At 42.9% G+C, this 23,978-nt stretch overlaps 1 long non-coding RNA gene across 1 annotated transcript in view; it reads right to left on the reverse strand.

The window, feature by feature from the left end:
- Positions 1-22,544, reverse strand: part of LOC133539194 (uncharacterized) — a 127,673-nt gene extending 105,129 nt beyond the window's left edge. The window contains exon 1 of the long non-coding RNA XR_009803203.1: positions 21,905-22,544. This is a non-coding gene — a long non-coding RNA (uncharacterized LOC133539194). The remainder of the gene's footprint in view (positions 1-21,904) is intronic.
- Between the last annotated feature and the right edge of the window lie 1,434 nt (positions 22,545-23,978).

Genomic DNA, 23,978 nt, shown 5'->3' on the forward strand with positions numbered 1-23,978 from the left:
GACCGCTTGCCTGTGCATCGGTTGGGGACGTTTCTGCGCTGCTGACCCGTCTCCGCTCGGGATGGTGTCCTGCTGGCCCCACTATGTACTGGACTCTCACTATTATGTTAGAGCCACTATGGACTGGACTTTCATAATATTGTGCTTGACCCACTCGACGTCCATTGCACCGGTCTCCCCTAGAGGAGGGGGGAGGGGGGTCACCCACATCTGTGGTCCTCTCCAAGGTTTCTCATTGTCATCCCACTGGTTTGAGTTTTTCTTTGCCCTGATGTGGGATCCGAACCGAGGATGTCATTGTGGCTTGTGCGGCCCTTTGAGACACTTGTGATTTAGGGCTATATAAATAAACATTGATTGATTGATTGATTGATTGAAGTCGGACATCACTGAAGGCCTAGGTGTGAAACGCACGGGCCGCCACTGCTATGATTTAAGTTCAGACTTACACTAAAACTCAAAGCCATCGTAGTTCTAAAACAGTTAATACAAGTTTTACATAACGTTCTATATTGTGGGGCCGTGGAGGAGGTTAGTTGGTGGCCATGACATAACAGTGCAGGTGCTGTGAATAATCTGCACAAACACGTACCCATTTGTTTTTTCTTTAAGAATTTTAAACATTTATCATCAGACAGTTCAGACACGGAGATTGCAAATTACAAACCTTGTGCGAAGGTCCCAACCTCATGCTTGACATTTCTGCAGTGCTTTTAGGTCTCTCAGCTATAGTTTAAAAATCTCCACAACAAATGCTACATATACTGTATAGATTGCAATAATCTGCAGTATTAAAGGATATGCCCCATGTCAATCAATCAATCAATCAATGTTTATTTATATAGCCCCAAATCACAAATGTCTCAAAGGACTGCACAAATCATTACGACTACAACATCCTCGGAAGAACCCACAAAAGGGCAAGGAAAACTCACACCCAGTGGGCAGGGAGAATTCACATCCAGTGGGACGCCAGTGACAATGCTGACTATGAGAAACCTTGGAGAGGACCTCAGATGTGGGCAACCCCCCCCCCCCCCTCTAGGGGACCGAAAGCAATGGATGTCGAGCAGGTCTAACATGATACTGTGAAAGTTCAATCCATAGTGGATCCAAGACAGCAGTGAGAGTCCCGTCCACAGGAAACCATCTCAAGCGGATCAGCAGCGTAGAGATGTCCCCAACCGATACAGGCGAGCGGTCCATCCTGGGTCCCGACGAGCGGTCCATCCTGGGTCTCGACTCTGGACAGTCAGTACTTCATCCATGGTCATCGGACCAGACCCCCTCCACAAGGGAGGGGGGGACATAGAAGAAAGAAAAGAAGCGGCAGATCAACTGGTCTAAAAACTGGTAAATGTCAGCTGTTCATTCAAACATAGCGAATGATAGTTTATCCATCTGTGGACACAATCTTATACACAAAGGCTTAGTTGTCATTGCATGAAAACTTACTTGGATGGTTATCAGGAACCAAACTCCATATCTAATGTCAGAAGTGTTCCCGTACATACAGTAGGTGTATCACATTGGCCTGTGTGCATCCCCTCTTTGCCTTGGCAGTGTCCCTGGCTGCCAATGAGGACACCTGCAGGAGAGAGAAATGTTTAAGAAAGAGCCACACATCAGGTAGAGAGCAAGGATGACGATCAGACAGTGTGAGTGGGGATGAAACTCACCAATCTTTTTGAAACCAAGAGCTACGTTTTGGGTACTGATTAATGCAAAGGGCTACCAGTTTGATACACACTTAAATACATTGCCAGAGATAGCCAATTTGCTCAATTTACCTTTAACTCTATGTTATAATTAATAATTAATTATATTTATCTTTATGGAAACACTGATCATCTTAATGATTTCTCACAATAAATATATATGTTTTAAATGGGTTAAAATCCAATCTGCACTTTGTTACAATCCATCCATCCATCCATCCATCATCTTCCGCTTATCCGAGGTCGGGTCGCGGGGGCAGCAGCCTAAGCAGGGAAGCCCAGACTTCCCTATCTCCAGCCACTTCGTCTAGCTCTTCCCGGGGGATCCCGAGGCGTTCCCAGGCCAGCCGGGAGACATAGTCTTTCCAACGTGTCCTGGGTCTTCCCCGTGGCCTCCTACCAGCTGGACGTGCCCTAAACACATCCCTAGGGAGGCGTTCGGGTGGCATCCTGACCAGATGCCCGAACCACCTCATCTGGCTCCTCTCCATGTGGAGGAGCAGCGGCTTTACTTTGAGTTCCTCCCGGATGGCAGAGCTTCTCACCCTATCTCTAAGGGAGAGACCCGCCACACGGCGGAGGAAACTCATTTGGGCCGCTTGTACCCGTGATCTTATCCTTTCGGTCATGACCCAAAGCTCATGACCATAGGTGAGGATGGGAACGTAGATCGACCGGTAAATTGAGAGCTTTGCCTTCCGGCTCAGCTCCTTCTTCACCACAACGGATCGATACAACGTCCGCATTACTGAAGACGCCGCACCGATCCGCCTGTCGATCTCACGATCCACTCTTCCCCCACTCGTGAACAAGACTCCTAGGTACTTGAACTCCTCCACTTGGGGCAGGGTCTCCTCCCCAACCCGGAGATGGCACTCCACCCTTTTGTTACTTTGTTACAATATATAACAAATTGTACCAAACAATATTTCTAACAAGGACAAATCATTATTTCTTCTAGATTTTCCAGAACAAAAATTTTAAAAGAAATTCAAAATACTTTGAAGTAAGATTTGAATATGATTCTACAGATTTCCTAGATTTGCCAGACTATTTGTTTGGAATTTTAATCGTAATAAGTTTGAATAAATATTTCACAAATATTATGTGTCTAAAAAGAGAGGGGGGGTTGCCCACATCTGAGGTCCTCTCCAAGGTTTCTCATAGTCAGCATTGTCACTGGCGTCCCACTGGATGTGAATTCTCCCTGCCCACTGGGTGTGAGTTTTCCTTGCCCTTTTGTGGGTTCTTCCGAGGATGTTGTAGTCGTAATGATTTGTGCAGTCCTTTGAGACATTTGTGATTTGGGGCTATATAAATAAACATTGATTGATTGATTGATTGATTGATTGAAAAAAACAGAAGATAAAATGAAGAATTAAATTAAAATGTATTTATTATTCTTTACAATAAAAAAATTAATTTACTTGAACATTGATTTAAATTGACATGAAAGAAGAGGAAGGAATTTAAAAGGTAAAAAGGTATATGTGTTTAAAAATCCTAAACTCATTTTTAAGGTTGTATTTCTTCTCTAAAGTTGTCATTCTGAAAATTATAAGAAGCAAATTAAAATAATGAATGAATTTATTTAAACAAGTGAAGACCAAGTCTTGAGAATATTTTCTTGGATTTTCAAATTCTATTTGGGTTTTGTCTCTCTTAGAATTAAAAATATCGAGCAAAGCGAGACCAGCTTAGTAGTAAATAAATACCATTTAAAACGTAGATGCATCACACTGGTAAGTGCTGCTGTGACGGACTCATACAGTCGTCTTGCGGGTTCCATGGACCACCAAGGAAGGACATGACTTCGAGAAGGTTTGACTTGCTTTATTTTCCCACACAAGCTTGTCTGCGGTCGGGTCGCTCTTCCGCTGCGTCTCCCGTCTCCCTCTGCTGCCTTCTCTGCCGTCTGCTTTTCAGCAGCACGTACTTCAGTCCATCTCTTCTTGTCTCCGTCTCCGTCTCCGTCGTTGTATGTCTTTTTCTCGCTCCGTACCATCACCAGCCCCGTTCTCTCCTCCTTTTCCCCTTTTATACAGCCAGAGGAGATACGTTAATCGTGTACAGGTGCTCGATCCACACACCTGATCTTATTTGTGGCGTCGCTCCCGGCACGCCGTGCCTCACCGCTCGCTCGCCATCCCCGCCTCCTCACTGCCATCTTGGGCCAGGCTCCCGCGTGCCCTGACTCTCTGTCGGACCGCCGGCTCTGCCTCTCCACAGCTGCTCTTTGAACTATTTTTAGAACAGGCCATCGGGCGACTCATCTGGTCCTTACGGGCTACCTGGTGCCCGAGGCCACCGCGTTGGTGACCCCTGGTGTAGGCGCTCTCTTATGTTACTTGTAGCCTCCATTGCTTCTTGGGCCCCGACATATTTCAAGTGTGCATACAAGTCTTGTGCATGCACGCCAACATGAAATTGGATATTTACTGTCCCTATTTATTATTGTACTCGTCATATTATCAATCAATCAATCAATCAATGTTTACTTATATAGCCCTAAATCACTAGTGTCTCAAAGGGCTGCACAAACCACTACGACATCCTCGGTAGGCCCACATAAGGGCAAGGAAAACTCACACCCAGTGGGACATCGGTGACAATAATGACCCAGTGACAATGATGACTATGAGAACATGATACTGTGAAAGATCAATCCATACAATCGGCAAGATAGGATGGAGCTAGACCGTGTAGTATTTTATACGTAAGTAGTAAAACCTTAAAGTCACATCTTAAGTGCACAGGAAGCCAGTGCAGGTGAGCCAGTATAGGTATATATGTATGTATATATGTATATAAAGGTATATACAGTATAGGTATATATGTATGTATATATGTATATAAAGGTATATACAGTATAGGTATATATGTATGTATATATGTATATAAAGGTATATACAGTACAGGTATATATGTATGTATATATGTATATAAAGGTATATACAGTACAGGTATAATGTGATCAAACTTTCTTGTTCTTGTCAAAAGTCTAGCAGCCGCATTTTGTACCAACTGTAATCTTTTAATGCTAGACATGGGGAGACCCGAAAATAATACGTTACAGTAGTCGAGGCGAGACGTAACAAACGCATGGATAATGATCTCAGCATCTTTAGTGGACAGAATGGAGCGAATTTTAGCGATATTGCGGAGATGAAAGAAGGCCGTTTTAGTAACGCTTTTAATGTGTGCCTCACAGGAGAGAGTTGGGTCGAAGATAATACCCAGATTCTTTACAGTGTCGCCTTGTTTAATTGTTTGGTTGTCAAATGTTAGAGTTGTATTATTAAATAGAGTTCGGTGTCTAGCAGGACCGATAATCAGCATTTCCGTTTTTTTGGCGTTGAGTTGCAAAAAGTTAGCGGACATCCATTGTTTAATTTCATTAAGACACGCCTCCAGCTGACTACAATCCGGCGTGTTGGTCAGCTTTAGGGGCATGTAGAGTTGGGTGTCATCAGCATAACAGTGAAAGCTAACACCGTATTTGCGTATGATGTCACCTAGCGGCAGCATGTAGATGCTGAAGAGTGCAGGGCCAAGGACCGAACCCTGGGGAACTCCACACGTTACCTTAACGTAGTCCGAGGTCACATTGTTATGGGAGACACACTGCATCCTATCAGTAAGATAAGAGTTGAACCAAGACAGGGCTAAGTCTGACATACCAATTCGTGTTTTGATACGTTCTAATAAAATATTATGATCGACAGTATCGAAAGCAGCGCTAAGATCGAGGAGCAGCAACATAGATGACGCATCAGAATCCATCGTTAGCAATAGATCATTAGTCATTTTTGCGAGGGCTGTCTCCGTGGAGTGATTTGCCCTGAAACCGGATTGAAAGGTTTCACATAGATATTATCAATTTGCAAATGTCATAATAGAGTGCTGATGTCACTTACAGAGTACTGGAGGCAATTTCATATTGTGTCATATTATAGCATATTCATTCAAAAATCACCATGTTTTCAAGCAGAATTTGAAGGAATAATCAAATATGTCTGACGGATGCAAAGTGAAAAGTTAAAGTTAAAGTACCACTAGGTGTGGTGAAATTACCCTCTGCATTGGAGCCATCCACTTGTTCCACCCCCTGAGAGGTGAGGGGAGCAGTGAGCAGCAGCGGTGGCGGCACTCGGGAATCATTTTGGTGATTTAACCCCCAATTCCAACCCTTGATGCTGAGTGCCAAGCATGGAGGTAATGGTTCCCTGTCAGGTTCAAACACTGATGACAGCTATTAATCAGACGAGAAGCAAGAAATCATGCAGAGACATAGTTCAATTTAGCTCATGAGGAGACACGTATTCTAGTTACAGATCCAAACTATGTTCTAAAAGTCAAGCCCGCGCGCCTCCTCTATTTATTTGGAAAGCCCTGTTACATCACTGAAAATGTCGCTGAGGGAAGGGGGCACTCTCGACAACTCCAGTTAGACACAATATATGATTATAGAATAAATAAAAAGTAGGTGACGCAGGTCATATCGCCTTGTCTGCTCCGTCTGCGTCACGGCGATGTTCGGCCTTGTCTCTCCTCTGTCTGTGTCACGGCGGTGTTCGGCCTCGGCCATCAGCAGGCCGAATCTGGACACAACACTTAAAAAAACAACTAGCAATCTTTTGGATTGCCAGCTTGCATAGATACAAAAATACCACTTCAGCACATTTGACAATAATTTATATCAACGGCCCTTAAACATAAAGTTATGATGATAATATATACGTAATTATTCTAACATTTCCCTCCTGTTTATCACATAACTTCCCCATAACCTCCTTATCCCCAATAACTACTTGTGATTTTCAGTTAATAGTTCATTTCTTTAGGGCCAAGTTATGTTTACACTCAGAGTTCAACATCATCATATTTTTACATTTTTTCTATGTATATAGTCACCAGGGTCTGGAAACAGATTTTTATAGAATAGAATACCTTTTATTGTCACTATACAAAGGTACAATGAGATTAAAAGCAACTCCAGGATCAGTGCGACAGTCTATAAATATGCAAAAAATAGGAAGGAAGGAAGGAAATAAATATTGCAAACGGAGGTGAGGTGCACGGTCCAGTCCTGAGAACAAATGTTTTGAATGTGTTGTTTAAATATTAAATATTATACTATATTCATAAATACAGAAGCATTCAGACTGTAGGTGGAAAGTAAATATTGCCCACAGAGAGGTGCTAAACTATAAAATCAGTTCCTATGAGAGTTTACTGTGGTTATGGTTTTAGGGAAAAAACTGTTTCTGAGTCTGTTTGTCTTAGACCTGATTACCCTGTAGCTCTGTCCTGAGGGCAGCAGGTCAAACAGGTCAATATAGTCTTTGGTTTGACTCAGCTGGAGTTTGAACTCACAACCTACCAATCTCAGGGCAGCCATGCTAACCACAAGGCCACTGAGTCAAATAATGTAAAGTGTAATTTGCAGCGACCATTTTAATGCTAGCCAGATGCCCTCCCGAAAATCAGGAGCCCCCTCGAGGGGAGAAAGACTTAGTCAGAACCCGCATAAAAACGGAAAAAGAAGAGCGGACCTGGCGCTCAAAAAGGAAAGAAAAAGAAAGTAAGCCGTGAGTATTGTATTCTGCGTCCTCTTCTACTGACATTTTCCTCAGGCTGCTTGAGGAAACGCAGAAAGAGCACAAGGAAACACTGGCGGTTGTGTCTATGGCAGAAGAGATTTTAGAGCAGGGACGTTCAGAAATAGCGATTCTTTTATATTTTCTTTTTGCTCATTCTGTTTACCATCTCAGTTTTGGAGTAATTGTGGACCAGGGCGACAAAAAACATGCAATGATGGAGTGCGGGACCAGTACTCTTCAGAGGCGGTATAGTACCAAACATGATTCATTAGTAATGTGGTACTATACTAATACTGCTATACCGTACAACCCTAGTTGCAATACAACTATATAAAGCACAGATAAATGTCAGCTCTCTACCACATAGTTTTTTAAATGTTCCCTGTGCTTTATATGAGCCTCAATTATGTTATGTTTTGTTTTAAACGATTAAAAAAAAGCCCCTGTATATGTTCAGATCCTGTATAAGCCCCCGATTATGTTACGGTCCAGTAGACGGTCTGTTGGGAACGTTGCCATGAATATTGCCTGTTTATAAAGTCTTGCCGTTTGTTTGCAGTCACATTTCAAAAGCATGTATTTTGATTTAGGTCATCTTGATTCTAGCATAGTCCGTCCATTATTAAATAGCTAACTTTGTCACTGTTCCCAAGTAATATCAACACCAGCTAAAATGTCAAGTTATTTTTTCAAAGATATATTTAATTGAATTACTCAATCATTTCTACACTGTGTAGGGTTTTGGGTCATGTTTTTAAGTCAAATACTGATACAGCACATTATTATATGTAATGTTGCAAGTGTGTTAATGCCATGCAGGAACATCGAGGGCTTGAGGCAGGGAGTCAAAGTGAAGTGGATACAAGACTAAGCCGAAAGGTAAAAAGAGAGTAGCAAACAGTGGATATTTTGCAAGAGCTAAAAAAAAAAATGACATCTTTTTTTATCAGTAATGATAAAAAAAAAAAACAAGTGCGTTTATTGATTGATTGATTGATACTTTTATTAGTAGATTGCACAGTACAGTACATATTCCGTACAAATGACCACTAAATGGTAACACCCCAATAAGTTTTTCAACTTGTTTAAGTCGGGGTCCACGTTAATCAATTCATGGTACAAATATATACTATCAACATAATACAGTCATCACACAAGTTAATCATCATAGTATATACATTGAATTATTTACATTATTTACAATCCGGGGCTTTGGTTGATATCAGAACTTCAGTCATCAACAATTGCATCAACAGAGAAATGGACATTGAAACAGTGTAGGTGTTATTTAGTAGGATATGTACAGCCAGCAGAGAACATAGTGAGTTCACATAGCATAAGAACAAGTATATACATTAGAAGTACATTTGAGTTGTTTATAATCCGGGGAGATGGGATGTGAATGGAGGAGGGTATTAGTAAAGTGTTGAAGTTGCCTGGAGGTGTTGTTTTAGAGCGCTTTTGAAGGAATATAGAGATGCACTTACTTTTATACCTGTTGGGAGTGCATTCCACATTGATGTGGCATAGAAAGAGAATGAGTTAAGACCTTTGTTAGATCGAAATCTGGGTTTAACGTGGTTTGTGGAGCTCCCCCTGGTGTTGTGGTTATGGCGGTCATTTACGTTAAGGAAGTAGTTTGACATGTACTTCGGTATCAAGGAGGTGTAGCGGATTTTATAGACTAGGCTCAGTGCAAGTTGTTTTACTCTGTCCTCCACCCTGAGCCAGCCCACTTTGGATTTAATTAGTTTACTGTTGCATTGTGTATCCTCTTTCACTTGCCTTGAATTATTTATATCCATGATATTGGTTGTTGCTTCCTTTTAATCAGTTCTACTTACTGGCTGTACTACTAATTGTTTTCCTTTATCACTCATGTTTTCATGAATTGTCACAGTAGGTTGTGTCGTATATAGCAGTACTACCGTTTAAGTCAGGCCTGGGCAATTATTTTGACCTTGGTGCCAAATTTTGAGAGAAAAATGTGTCTGAGGGCCAGTATATCTCATTTGATATGAAGGCATCACACATGCAATTGTAAGGTATGTTGTGTTAAAAATAAGAAGACAATTGTATAAAAGCATGCTATTATGTTTATAATAACCGGACCAGTGTTTCCATGCACATGAACCTAAACAAGCCCTGGACAATTATTTTGAATCAGGGGGGTCAGATTTAGCGAAAAAAAATGTGGGGCCAATATTTATTTTTAGGAACACTAATACAAAACCTCACAATAATGTCTGATTCAATGCTAAAAACTTTATAACAGACCGCCTTAAAAAACAGAATGGATTTTTTTTTTTTTTGTGAATGAGACACCCAGAATGTACATGAAAATAAAGAATTTGGGATTTACAATATTACCTACGACCGATAAAACACTGAATATTGACAACATATGAACGTCACACCCGCTCTCCATCCACATATTTTACAATCAAGCGAAATGCAACAAAAATGTAACAAACAGTGAAATATGAACACGAAGGGTAAAAAATAAACCCACCCACAATCTGATATATCACTAAGCTTTAGAACTTTGTGGTATAAATCTCCTTCCGCGTCTGTCCCTGACACCCGCATTTCAGGCTGGCCGCTCTGGAAACACTCTGTGGAAACGCTCCCCACCCACACTGCTTGGTGCCTCGTCTGAGTTGCTGTGATTTAGATCACCATAGTAACTAATTAGATTACCATAGTAACTAATTAGATTACCATAGTAACTAGTATATCATGCAAAAGGGCAGATTCCAACCATTGAAATGCTTAGTATAGTTCAAGACTTACGGTCATTAGAAAACATCATTACATACCATAATGGCAGCTACAGTTTCCATCTTAAAGATCTAAAAAAAAATATTTGGGAATGTCCGGCGGGCCAGATTGAAAAGCTTAACGGACCGCATGTGTCCCCCAGGCCTTAAATTGCCCAGGTCTGGTTTAAGTGGTATGTCAGCAAGTTCCTGTATGGAAGTATTACTTATGGAAGTATCATTGTAGCAAAATTATCTGTAATTGTGTATCTCAATCTTTGCATCCAATTCAGGTGCGTGTCTACTCGTTTGTGTCTCAGTATAGCAATCTGAGTGTGCGTATTTAGATCCGCGTACGTGTGTTTTAAGTTGTCTGCCTGTCCCTAATCAGAAAGAAGTCTTCATAGGCCGTCTACTTATACGTGACTTTTGCGACACTTCTGCCGTGTACGATTTGAGCACACACATTCAGATTTCTGAGCGTGTCATACCGAGGTGTCAAACGTGTGGCCCGCGAGCCGGATAACGCCCACGTACAGGTTTTATCCAGCCCGCGGGATGAGTTCGCCAAGTATAAAAATGAGCCAACATTTTTGAATGAAAAAACTGCTGTGCTAAATGTGTCCACTAGATGTCACAATAGCAATTATTTGTATTTTTGTAGATGATGCAACATATGTAAAAAAAAAAAAAAAAAGACCACATGATGTTAGTGCACCAGTCGAGGAAAATGATCAAACTACATAAATAACGTCCTGTAATTTGATTTTGATATACATTTTTGTATCTTGATAGATTGAAAATGAACACCAATGAGTTGACTGATGAACATTATCCATCCATCCATCCATTTTCTACCGCTTATTCCCTTTTGGGGTCGCGGGGGGCACTGGCGCCTATCTCAGCTATTCGGGCGGAAGGCGGGGTACACCCTGGACAAGTCGCCACCTCATCGCAGGGCCAACACAGATAGACAGACAACATTCACACACTAGGGCCAATTTAGTGTTGCCAATCAACCTATCCCCAGGTGCATGTCTTTGGAAGTGGGAGGAAGCCGGAGTACCCGGAGGGAACCCACGCATTCACGGGGAGAACATGCAAACTCCACACAGGAAGATTCCGAGCCTGGATTTGAACCCAGGACTGCAGGACCTTCGTATTGTGAGGCAGACGCACTAACCCCTCTGCCACCGTGAAGCCCTGATGAACATTATCACATATGTTATTCAGAAAGAATAAATAACAACAAATAAAGATTTTAAAAAAAATTAACTATGAACATAAGTGTAAAAAAACGCAACAACGTTATGATTTGTGCATTTTCAGAATGTGCTTATTCTAATTTTAAACAAAGAGAACAATCTGAAGTTGTCTTTATTTTTAATTTATTGTGCCGGGATTTTACCAGTCCCGTCCACTTGGGAGTAGATTTTTCTCCATGTGGCCCCCGATCTAAAATGAGTTTGACACCCCTGGTATAATACAACCTGCGTGTGCGTATCTGAGGTGTGCCTACATTATTAATCCTATTTCCCTCAAGACGAATCCAGAAAATCTTATCTGTTTTTCCAAACTGTTATTTTCTATTTGTTTGTTTGCGGCTGTATTTGTTATTTTCTATTTGTTGAATATGCTAAGAGCTGCTCTCTGCGGTTTATATCTCTTGTTCAAGGACTTCAATGAAACATGTTTCGTGGAAGAGGTTTGCCAGAAACTTTAAAGGCTCCGAGATGACCTGCTCTAACACTGGAGCCACGCCTTGTGGGAATCTTGAGTTCAATTCATTAATGTGAGAGCTTACAGAATAATTAGGTGTCCCTGAAATGAATAGAGTGAGGGTGGAGATGTCATTAATGTCTTGAGACATGCCTGAGCAGCATGTTTTTTTCTTTTTTTTTTAGATCAACCGCGCTTTTTTCATGGATTTGAACTTTTGTCCATTAGCACACCTGTTTTGTGGAAGCCAGATCATTTTAACTGATTCGTGCCCACAAGAGTCATGCAAGAGAAGTACGGCACGCTATTTATAAAGCTCCTGTTTTTAATTTTTTTTTTTTAAAAGCAATGTACTAAAAACAAGAACATTTACATTGCCTACTTCCATCAGAATAATCCATCTCTATTTGTCTCATAGAAAAATACATACGTTCATTCGGAAGCATTACTTTGCTATGGTAATTATAGCTTAGGCGGTTATTTTATTTTATTATTCGATTTTTTTATTTTTTTGTGAAATAATATTGCCATTGAGCACAAGACTGTTAAGTCAAAGTTAAACTTCAGATAAAGTTAAAGTACTGTCAGGTTCAAACACTGTTGACATCGAATAATCAGACAAGAAGCAAGGAACCATGCAGAGACAGAGTTCAATTTAGCTCATGAGGAGACACGTGTTTTGGGCTGTACTGTAGTTACAGATCCAAACTATGTTCGAAAAATCAAACCTGCGCGCCTCCTCTATTTATTAGGAACGTCCCTATTAGAGGGCGGGGGGTTGCCCACGTCTGAGGTCCTCTCCAAGGTTTCTCATAGTCAGCATTGTCACTGGCGTCCCACTGGATGTGAATTCTCCCTGCCCACTGGGTGTGAGTTTTCCTTGCCCTTTTGTGGGTTCTTCCGAGGATGTTGTAGTCGTAATGATTTGTACAGTCCTTTGAGACATTTGTGATTTGGGGCTATATAAATAAACATTGATTGATTGATTGATATTAGATCAGTGTCGCTGAGGGAAGGGGGTAAATACCACTTCAGCACAATTGACAATAATTTATATCAACGGCCCTTAAGCATAAAGTTATGATAATAATATGTACATATTAATTCTAACAAGTACCAAAGATTTTCACACACTGTCAAACTTGGACTTGGACTAGGATTGTTTCTTCGATGCAAAGGATAGTTGGCACGAGTGAGACGTGACTGTGAGTACATTTTTATTTAATAATCTAGTAAACTAAAAAAGGCAAACAAAGGGCGCTCTCAAGGAGGTACAAACACTTGGCTACAAAAAACAAATGACTAGCACAAAGGCTACAAACTATAAACGTGAAACACAAAATTTGCACTGTGGCATAAATAACAAAGCAAAAAAAACTTACATGGCATGGACAGAAATAATAAACAGCGTAGCATGGCATGAAGCAGTTGAGGAATATGTAGGGCATGGCATGAATGGAGTTGACGGGTAATGTGGGTAAAGTGAAGTTGCCAGACTGAACACTTTGCAGCTGGGACTTTAATAATAGCTAAGATAATGATTGACAGGTGTGGGAACTGAGGACCGGGGCGTGACTTGGAGACAAGGTGGAAATTAATGAGTAGTCATGGTAACAAAAACAAACCAGGAAGTGCAAAACAGGAACTGAGTGTCCAAAAAACAAAACCGAACATGACCAAAACAAAACATGATCCACAGGAGTGACATAAACTAGGTGTGGTGAAATTTGTCCTCTGCATTTGACCCCCCACCCCACCCCCCAGGCTTTGAGCTGAGGCAACCTAAGGTGGGCGGGGTTTGGTGGTAGCGAGGGGGTGTATATTGTAGCTTACCGGAAGAGTTAGTGCTGCAAGGGATCCGGGTATTTGTTCTGTTCCGTTTATGTTGTGTTACGGTGCGGATGTTCTCCGGAAATGTGTTTGTCATTCTTGTTTGGTGTGGGTTCAGAATGTGGTGCATATTTGTAACAGTGTTAGCTCTGTTTATATGGCCACCTGTTGATCAAGTATGCCTTGCATTCACTTGTCTGTGTGTTTAAAAGCCACATATATTATGTGACTGGGCCGGCACGCAGTTTCTATGTAGGAAAAGCGGACGTGACGATAGGTTGTAGAGGATGCTTAGGGCAGTGCCCCCAATATTGTTATCTGGGTGGAAATTGGGAGAAATTCGGGAGGATGGTTTCCCCCTGGAGATTTTCGGGAGGGCCATAGAAATTTGGGTGTCTCCCGGAAAAATCGGGAGGGTTGGCAAGTAAGACTATTAGCGGTGAATGGCGACTTGTCCAGGGTGTACCCCGCCTTCCGCCCGATTGTAGCTGAGATAGGCGCCAGCGGCCCCCGCGACCCCAAAAGGAATAAGCGGTAGGAAATGGATGGATGGATGGATGCAGTGTTTGTCATGCCTGTGAATCAGGTTTATGTTTGATCATGTTTATGTTTGGTTTTTTGGACTCTTGTATCCCGTTTTGCACTTCCTGGTTTTGTTTTGTTTCCATAGTTACTCATTAGTTTCCACCTGGTCTCCAAGTCACACCCCGGTCCTCAGTTCTCAAACCTGTTTCCAATAATCACAGCTAGTATTTAAGCCATTTGTTTTCTGTTCTTCGGCCTGGCAACTTTGTATCGTATCCTACATTTCCTTCTGAGACCTTAACCACGTTTTCATGTACCGACCTTCATGCCATGCTGTTTGTTTTCTGATCGAGCCACGTAAGTTTGTTTATTCATGCCTCAGTGCAAGTTTCTGTTTTGTTTGTGCCACAGTCCGTGTCTTTTGTTCGTTTGTATACAGCCATGCCATCGTGCTGTTTTTTGGTTTTTTTGAGTATAGTCTAGTTTTTATCCACCATTGAGCGCACCCTTTGTTTTCCCTGTTTTTGTATGATAGTGTGTAAATAAATCAGAAATGTGTCTTAATTCATGCCTGGCTCGTCCCAAATATTCTCTGCATCGAAGAAGCAATACAAAGTCCTGACAGTGTTATAGCAACACTGTCGCTGTATAATAGCGGCGGGGAAGCTCTTATGTTAATTTTATATTGCCTCAAGTGTGAAGACTCTTCTTCGGCATGGTAATGCCGGGCTTGTTTTCCCGTGGATGCGTCGAAGCAGAACACAGCAAAGGTAAGATATAATGTATTTATTAAAGTAATAAAAAGCTAGGAACAAAAACACAGGAGCTAAGGAAAAAGGCAAACAAAAGACGCTAGCGTGAAAGCTAGGATAAACCACCAGGAAAATAAAACTGGCACATAGGCACAAAAGAGAACACAAAACAACTAGCGTGAAAGCTAGGAATAAAATAAACGTAGCGTGAGAGTTACCGATAGAGAGCATGAACAAACAAGACATCACTGTTGCACGAGGGCAGATTAGGATCCGAGAATGAATAACGAAAAGTGGCGAGTTTAAATAAGGGAGGTGATTAGAAGAAAACAGGTGTGCATAGATAACAAGGGGCAGGTGAACTAATGAGCTACCATGGTGACAGACTAAACAGGAAATAAAGACGTTAAACAACAGGGTGATACGAAAATGGAACAATAAACCAGAATATTTACAGATCCGAGCAGCGGATCGCAACATCAAGGGGCAAGTAGAATTACACGGTGGGCCAAATTTGGCCCTCGGGCCAGAGTTTGACACCCATGATTTAAAGTGTTATCCACAGAGTCCAGACTACACAGGCCGCCTCTGCTGTTACGTGTCGGGTAGTGGTTGAGACAGGCGTGACTGGGAGAGGCTCTGTCACACTTTCACCAGCACCCATTGTAGTGCGACCACTAATACATGGAGACGGAGAGCAAGACGCTTTGAGTCAGCCGACCACAGTCGACTCAATTCTCTCCGGCAATGAAACGGTTAAACTGCAATCGTCTTTTTTTTTTTTTTTTCTGACAGAAAATGCTTAACCAGATAGTTATTAGCGACAAAAGGAAAATCACCACTTGAGTTTGTCCTCCTAAAACACACTTTAATTTCTCAGTCCCTGTATCTTCCTAATCATTTTTTTCCCACTGTGCTAGCATTTTTTTTTTTTTTTTCAGTTTTTGTTTCCCCTCATTATTAGACACGTGCAGCAGCCTACATTTGCTTAGCCGCAGCCTTAGGGTAATTTTTTTATTTTTTTTAAATACACATGGAAATTCTTGGCACAAGCCGTGCACCTAAATTGTGCCCAGGAGCGACATTTGACCCAAGTTCATGAAGCAGCCATCTACACATTTATGAAGACATACTGTATATGCAACATAAGCATTCATGATGAGCCATTCGTGTCATGTGGTGGCTTGTTGGAACATTATTTGATTCAATTTGCAATCCAAGTCATTTTGGATACTGTCAGACTATAAGGTGTGGTTTAATGAATCATAGCTCATTTATTTCCTTGGTTAGACCAATTTTCTTATCTTCATCCATTTATATTTGACCTAAAATCCACAGCAGAACAAGAAAACATGACTCGCCAAAGCGGGTGAAACAAGTCAAATATAGTAGAGCGAGGAGCAGATGGACATGTCGTTCACTGTAACAGGTGGTGACGACGATGACTGGGCTTGAAACAGTTCTTTTAAGAATGGTTACCAGAAAGGGAGGGGCTGGATGAATAAAGGCTGAAAAATGAAACCCGTGGTTAAAGTAATAAAGTAATGTCACAATTGTCACGGTTGGGAAAGCGGGAGGATGACAAAGTTGGATTTTTGAGAAGGAACAAAGCAAACATCCATCATCTTCCGCTTATCCGAGGTCGGGTCGCGGGGGCAACAGCCTAAGCAGGGAAACCCAGACTTCCCTCTCCCCAGCCACTTCGTCTAGCTCTTCCCGGGGGATCCCGAGGCGTTCCCAGGCCAGCCGGGAGACATAGTCTTCCCAACGTGTCCTGGGTCTTCCCCGTGGCCTCCTACCGGTCGGACGTGCCCTAAACACCTCCCTAGGGAGGCGTTCGGGTGGCATCCTGACCAGATGCCCGAACCACCTCATCTGGCTCCTCTCGATGTGGAGGAGCAGCGGCTTTACTTTGAGTTCCTCCCGGATGGCAGAGCTTCTCACCCTATCTCTAAGGGAGAGACCCAAACTCATTTGGGCCGCTTGTACCCGTGATCTTATCCTTTCGGTCATGACCCAAAGCTCATGACCATAGGTGAGGATGGGAACGTAGATCGACCGGTAAATTGAGAGCTTTGCCTTCCGGCTCAGCTCCTTCTTCACCACAACGGATCGGTACAACGTCCGCATTACTGAAGACGCCGCACCGATCCGCCTGTCGATCTCACAATCCACTCTTCCCTCACTCGTGAACAAGACTCCCAGGTACTTGAATCCTCCACTTGGGGCAGGGTCTCCTCCCCAACCCGGAGATGGCATTCCACCCTTTTCCGGGCGAGAACCATGGACTCGGACTTGGAGGTGCTGATTCTCATTCCGGTCGCTTCACACTCGGCTGCGAACCGATCCAGTGAGAGCTGAAGATCCCGGTCAGATGAAGCCATCAGGACCACATCATCTGCAAAAAGCAGAGACCTAATCCTGCGGTCACCAAACCGGAACCCCTCAACACCTTGACTGCACCTAGAAATTCTGTCCATAAAAGTTATGAACAGAATCGGTGACAAAGGACAGCCCCAAAGCAAACAGTATTAAACTTTATTCAGAACTTGAAATTAATTTCCCCATGGAAATAGGAAAACCTCTCCAGGGATAATAACCCACATAAATACTACACGTGTATTGGTTTGAGTAATTTTTTAGTATGGTTATGTCATGATCCGCTGTCATTAGAAATGTCCAATAATATGCCGATATTTTAGGCCAATAAATGCTTTAAAATGTAATATCGGAAATTATCTGTATCTGTTTCAAAAAGTAAAATGTATGACTTTTTAAAACGCCGCTTTACGGAGTGGTACAGAGCACCGATTACCCTTAAAGGCACCGCCTTTGCGTGCCGGCACAGTCACCCTAATATCTACGTCTTTTCACACACATGTGAATGCAAAACATACTTGGTCAACAGCCATACAGGTCACACTGAGGTTGGCCATTTAAACAACTTTAACACCGTTACAAATATGCACCACACTGTGAACCCACACCAAACAAGATTGTCAAACATATTTCGGGAGAACATCCACACCGTAACACAACAGAACAAATACAGAGAAACCCTTGCAGCACTAACTCTTCCGGGATGCTACAATATACACCCCCCGCTACCCACTAACCCCCACCTCAACCCTGCCCCCTTCCCAACCCCGCCCACCTCAACCTCCTCATGCTCTCTCAGGGAGAGTATGTCCCAAATTCCAAGCTGCTGTTTTGAGGCATGTGAAAAAAAATAATGCACTTTGTGACTTCAATAATAAATATGGCAGTGCCATGTTGGTATTTTTTTCCATAACTTAAGTTGATTTATTTTAGAAAACCTTGTTACATTGTTTAATGCATCCAGCAGGGTGTCACAACAAAATTAGGCATAATAATGTGTTAATTCCGCAACTGTATATATCAGTATCGGTTGATATCAGGGCTTCACGGTGGCAGAGTGGTTAGTGCGTCTGCCTCACAATACGAAGGTCCTGCAGTCCTGGGTTCAATTCCAGGCTGAGGATCTTTCTGTGTGGAGTTTGCATGTTCTCCCCGTGAATGCGTGGGTTCCCTCCGGGTACTCCGGCTTCCTCCCACCTCCAAAGACATGCACCTGGGGATAGGTTGATTGGCAACACTAAATAGGCCCTAGTGTGTGAATGTGAGTGTGAATGTTGTCTGTCTATCTGTGTTGGCCCTGTGATGAGGTGGCGACTTGTCCAGGGTGTACCCCGCCTTCCGCCCGATTGTAGCTGAGATAGGCGCCAGCGCCCCCCGCGACCCCGAAAGGGAATAAGCGGTAGAAAATGGATGGATGGATGGACGGTTGATATCAGTATCAGTAATTAAGAGTTGGAGAAAATCGGAATATCGGATATCGGCAAAAAAGTTATTATTGGACTTCTCTAGTTGTCATGTTTTGTTCAGTTCAAGACTCCCTTGGTTTTTTGTCAGCACCCGTCGTGTTGTGTGTTCTTGGTTGCCATGGGTGCTGATTAGTTTCACCTGCCTCTGATTAGTGTTCAGGACGTTCATATGCTCCCGGGCATTAATCACAGAGCTACTTATTCCTCTTTTTCACCGCACTCAGTTTGGCTTTCTTGCTTGCTTCACGCAACAGTTACAACGTCTACCTTTTGGATTCCCATTCCTAAGATTTGCCAGCTTTTCCTGTTATCTATTTTCGTAGCTTCCCGTGCAATCGGCACGCTGATCAACTTTTTTTTTTACTCGTCCCCGTCCCCCCGCATCCATTCTTTTTCCCACCTAGCGGCGACACATCTGCGTTCCTGTTCTGTCGCCCTAAACAATGTATGTCTGCTCTTCAACGGCTCTGTGCTGAAAATTGTATTTTGTTGTAGTTTTTAAGTGCAATGACAATAAAGAATTGGGTAATTTTCATAAGTACCAAATTTCCCGATATTCTGATGTAAAATCTAAACAATTCTTACTACCTGGGTCAAGCACTTAGTGGTCAAACAGGCACGACTACAGCGAGCTGACCTGTCTTTAACTAATGCTTGACTTTTTTTTCATGCCAACAAGGCTGATAGAAAAGCACTCGAAAAAACGGCCCCGATTTTCCCGCTAGCTCGATGCTAATTTGCATTGGATAAGCCATATACATGCTACTAATTAGCATCATGATTTTTACATGGTGATTTTAGCACCTCCAAATTTGGTAATGAAAGCAACAACTAAGATCAATCAAACAGCTGATGTGTAATAAGTATGTTGTGTATATTTACAGTACAACACTTTGTAGGGCTCAACACAATTGGTGCATTCAACTTAATACCAAAGTACTTCCTTACATGTGTGTGCTGTAAATGTTGATGTACAGCACACACAATGTCCTACACAAAGTGCAGTTGTTATTTCATCATCCTTTTTGGCAACTTGAGAATACCGAGGTCATGACCTTGGCATCCTCAATGGTAGTTACGGCCATGGTTCCCAGGTACCATCATCTGTGGGTACCCATCCCTATGCCATACTTGCCAACCTTGAGACCTCCGAATTCGGGAGCTGGGGGTTAGGGGGTTGAAGTGGGCGGTGTTGGGGGGGCCGGGTTTGGTGGTAGCGGGGGTGTATATTGTAGCGTCCCGGAGGATTTAGTGCTGCAAGGGGTTCTGGGTATTTGTTCTGTTGTCTTTATGTTGTGTCACGGTGCGGATGTTCTCCCGAAATGTGTTTGTCATTCTTGTTTGGTGCGGGTTCTCAGTGTGCCGCATATTTGTAAAAGTGTTAAAGTTGTTTATACGGACACCCTCAGTGTGACCTGTATGGCTGTTGATCAAGTATGCCTTGCATTTACTTATGTGTGTCTGTTAAAGCCGCATATATTATGTGAGTGGGCCGACACGCTGTTTGTATGGAGGAAAAGCGGACGTGACGACAGGTTGTAGAGGACGCCAAAGGCAGTGCCTTTAAAGCATGCCCCCAATATTGTTGTAAGGGTGGAAATTCGGGAGAATGGTTGCCCCGGGAGATTTTCGGGAGGGGCACTGAAATTAGGGAGTGTCCCGGAAAAATCGGGAGGTTTGGCAAGTATGCCCTATGCTTGACATTAGTTCTTTACCTGCATAAAAATACGTAAATCGTGTCCCGCTCAACCAATACACAACTCTTGCATGTAAAATGAACTAAACATCGGTAGTCCAACATCTCCACAGTTCTTTATCAATAATCGGGAGGGACGGCGTGGCGCAGTGGGAGAGAGTGGCCGTGCGCAACCCGAGGGTCCCTGGTTCAATCCCCACCTAGTACCAACCTTGTCACGTCCGTAGTATCCTGAGCAAGACACTTCACCCTTGCTCCTGATGGGTGCTGGTTAGCGCCTTGCATGGCAGCTCCCTCCATTGCCGATTGTATTGTACCGTATGTCCCGGCAAGAAATCTGCGTTCAAAAGACTCCGGCTTATTAGTGATTCCTAGAGCTCAAAAAAAGTCTGCGGGCTATAGAGCGTTTTTTCCGTTCGGGCTCCAGTACTCTGGAATGCCCTCCCGGTAACAGTTCGAGATGCTACCTCAGTAGAAGCATTTAAGTCTCATCTTAAAACTCATCTGTATACTCTAGCCTTTAAATAGACCTCCTTTTTAGACCAGTTGATCTGCCGCTTCTTTTCTTTCTCCTATGTCCCCCCCTCCCTTGTGGAGGGGGTCCGGTCCGATGACCATGGATGAAGTACTGACTGTCCAGAGTCGAGACCCAGGATGGACCGCTCGTCGGCACCCAGGATGGACCGCTCGCCTGTATCGGTTGGGGACATCTCTACGCTGCTGATCCGCTTGAGATGGTTTCCTGTGGACGGGACTCTCGCTGCTGTCTTGGAGCCACTATGGATTGAACTTTCACAGTATCATGTTAGACCCGCTCGACATCCATTGCTTTCGGTCCCCTAGAGGGGGGGGGTTGCCCACATCTGAGGTCCTCTCCAAGGTTTCTCATAGTCAGCATTGTCACTGGCGTCCCACTGGATGTGAATTCTCCCTGCCCACTGGGTGTGAGTTTTCCTTGCCCTTTTGTGGGTTCTTACGAGGATGTTGTAGTCGTAATGATTTGTGCAGTACTTTGAGACATTTGTGATTTGGGGCTATATAAATAAACATTGATTGATTGATTGATCAGTGTGTGAATGTGTGTGTGAATGTGTGTGTGAATGTGGAAGTAGTGTCAAAAGCGCTTTGAGTACCTTGAAGGTAGAAAAGCGCTATACAAGTACAACCCATTTATCATTTATCTATTCCAGCTTGATTTGTACAGAAGCACTTAGAGCAGGGGTCGGCAACCCGCAGCTCCGGGGCTATTTGGCAACTCTTACGCGGCTCAGCTGCACAATCGCCGACCCCCCAGAATGTTGCGGGGAGATTCCGGAATTCAATGCCTCTCCCGTATATCACCCGGAGTCAACGTTCTCCAATTTTCATTCGGACAACAATATTAAGGGCGTGCTGTGATGATATTACTCTTAAATAATAAATGATAAATGGGTTGTACTTGTATAGCGCTTTTCTACCTTCAAGGTACTCAAAGCGCTTTGACACTACTTCCACATTTACCCATTCACACACACATTCACACACTGATGGAGGGAGCTGCCATGCAAGGCGCCAACCAGCACCCATCAGGAGCAAGGGTGAAGTGTCTTGCTCAGGACACAACGGACGTGACGAGGTTGGTACTAGGTGGGAATTGAACCAGGGACCCTCGGGTTGCGCACGGCCACTCTCCCCACTGCGCCACGCCGAGTTGAAAGCTATTGCCGTTCAATTCAATTCAAACGGCACATGTCGGACTTTTCCATTTTAGGGCTTTGATAGCAAACATTTCCTCACATCACAAAATGGCTTTTTGAGATTTACTCAACTGCAGAGAGTAGTAGGGCTCTATTAAGGGTAAGGTGTTGCCTATTAGAGAAGACAGTATTTTTCAGACAATACCTATCATATTTTTTACAATCTTTTATCATCACCTTAATATTATTCCTCACATTTTATCTTCATACCAACTTAGATTTACATCAGAGTAATCAGTGTACAGCTTGTATAACAGTAAATTTTTACTATAAGTCGCTAATTTTTTTCCCTACACTTTGAACCCTGCGGCTTATAAGACGGTGCAGCAAATTTATGTATTTTTCCTCGCTGAGGCCATGGAAAAACGATTTATATATATATATATATATATATATATATATATATATATATATATATACATATATACACACACATATATATATATATATATATATATATATATATATATATACACACATATATATATATCTGTGTGTGTGCATATATATATATATATACTGTATGTGTGTGGTGTGTATGTATTTATATATATACATATAAACACACACGTCCTTTTGAACGTCATCGCGCCCGCCATTCACGGAATGCTATTTGCGTCCTCTTGAACGTCATCGCGCCCGCCATTCACGGAATGCTATTTGCGTGCCGACCGGACACATGCATTTCGCTGCTTCTATCGGCACATGTATGAGATTGCAAGGCATACTGGGTGACACAGAGTACACTGCGTGGTTGAGGTGGGCGGGGTTTGGTGCTCGCGGGGGTGTATAACATAGCCAGGAAGTCTCATGGAAGCAAAGGATTCTGGGTATTTGTTGTGTTGCGTTTATGTTGTGTTACTGTGAGGATTTTCTCCCGAAATGTGTTTGTCATTCTTGTTTTGTGTGGGTTCACAATGTGGCGCATATTAGTAGGAGTGTTAAAGTTGTTGATATCACAACCGTCAGTGTACTCTGTGTCACCCAGTATGCCATCCAGTCGTGTGCGTGCATTCGCGGATGTATCTCACAACATGCTGCTGGACTGGCAAGCAGTGTGTACATGTTTTAGAAGGTGTTTAAGGCAATGGCTTCATAGCATGCCCCTATTCTTGTCATCTGGGTGACCACCAGCAGATATTTGCGAGAATAGTTGCGGCTCACATTGTCTTCCTCATTTTGTGAAACGGGTCGAAATGGCTCTTTGAGTGGTAAAGGTTGCCGACCCCTGACTTAGAGTACTGTCCCTACTTTCTGTGTCATGTGTTACTGCTGCTGTTGCTGCCATTCCATTTGGACACTTTGTTGTGGATTTTATTTCATAGTGGTGATTGAAGATCCTACAGATTAGACTCTGTTCTTTGTTTTCCTGTGTTTGGTATCAGTTACTGTCCTGCTGCTTTTGTTTTGGTAGTATTTCCTTTGTGGTTTTTGTGTTTTGCAGCACCTCTGCTTTGTGTTCCTCGTCCTTGCAGCACACATGTTCCTCATTGTTAATTATTTCTATTTAGTTCCACTTTGATCAATTCTCAGTGCTGGTTCATACCATAGTGTACTTTTTTTCTGACGAGACCTCCTTCGTGTGGTATTCTTAGGTTCTGGTGTGTCTGTTCTCTGTCCTCGCACTTGTTCCCACTCTCCCCCACAGCTGGCTCGAGACAGCAGGGCACACCTGATTCTAATTAAGGGTCACACTACTTAACCGTGCTGGTGCAACATGTGGGCGCCAGAGCTTTGTACTCAGTTAACACTAAAGACGCTGAGATCATTATCCATGCGTTTGTTACGTCTCGCC

Source organism: Nerophis ophidion, linkage group LG20 (genome assembly GCF_033978795.1).
Source record: "Nerophis ophidion isolate RoL-2023_Sa linkage group LG20, RoL_Noph_v1.0, whole genome shotgun sequence".
In the NCBI taxonomy this organism is placed as follows: Eukaryota; Metazoa; Chordata; class Actinopteri; order Syngnathiformes; family Syngnathidae; genus Nerophis; species Nerophis ophidion.